The sequence below is a fragment of the Eimeria mitis genome, genomic scaffold, assembly GCF_000499745.2.
Source record: "Eimeria mitis Houghton genomic scaffold, Emh_scaff574, whole genome shotgun sequence".
NCBI classification, from domain to species: Eukaryota; Apicomplexa; class Conoidasida; order Eucoccidiorida; family Eimeriidae; genus Eimeria; species Eimeria mitis.
The window spans coordinates 16948-17355 of record NW_013573988.1 but is presented as its reverse complement, the minus strand read 5'-3'; positions in this window follow the sequence as shown (position 1 = coordinate 17355).

The following is a 408-nucleotide window of genomic DNA, read 5'->3' as shown; positions in this document are numbered from 1 at the left end:
ACTGCGCAGAATAGTGTTAACCTGTGACGACGAGTGATGCGTATTTGTCTGCAGTTCTTGAGCCCTCTTTTTACACATAGCTGTGTGAGGGAGAAAGTAAGCACTTTTGAGCAGGTACACAGTGTGGGTTAACTCACCCGTAATTCGCACTACTGGGGCGCTAACGCCATAGATGTAAAGAATGAAAGCCAATAGTAGCAGCGTTGCGCCTATTGAGTGCTTTAACGTAGGGGTGAGGGGAACCTTTATGGGAATACGGCCCATTTTCAATGCCAGAGCTTATATTTTCTCGATGCCACGACAGAAGCGAGGGAGTCTTGCCATGCGCGTAGACGGGGCATTCAAACCCGCGAGCTTAAACACTCCTGGGGTGCACTAGGGGGTGCACCTGAGACACTACTAAGGCCA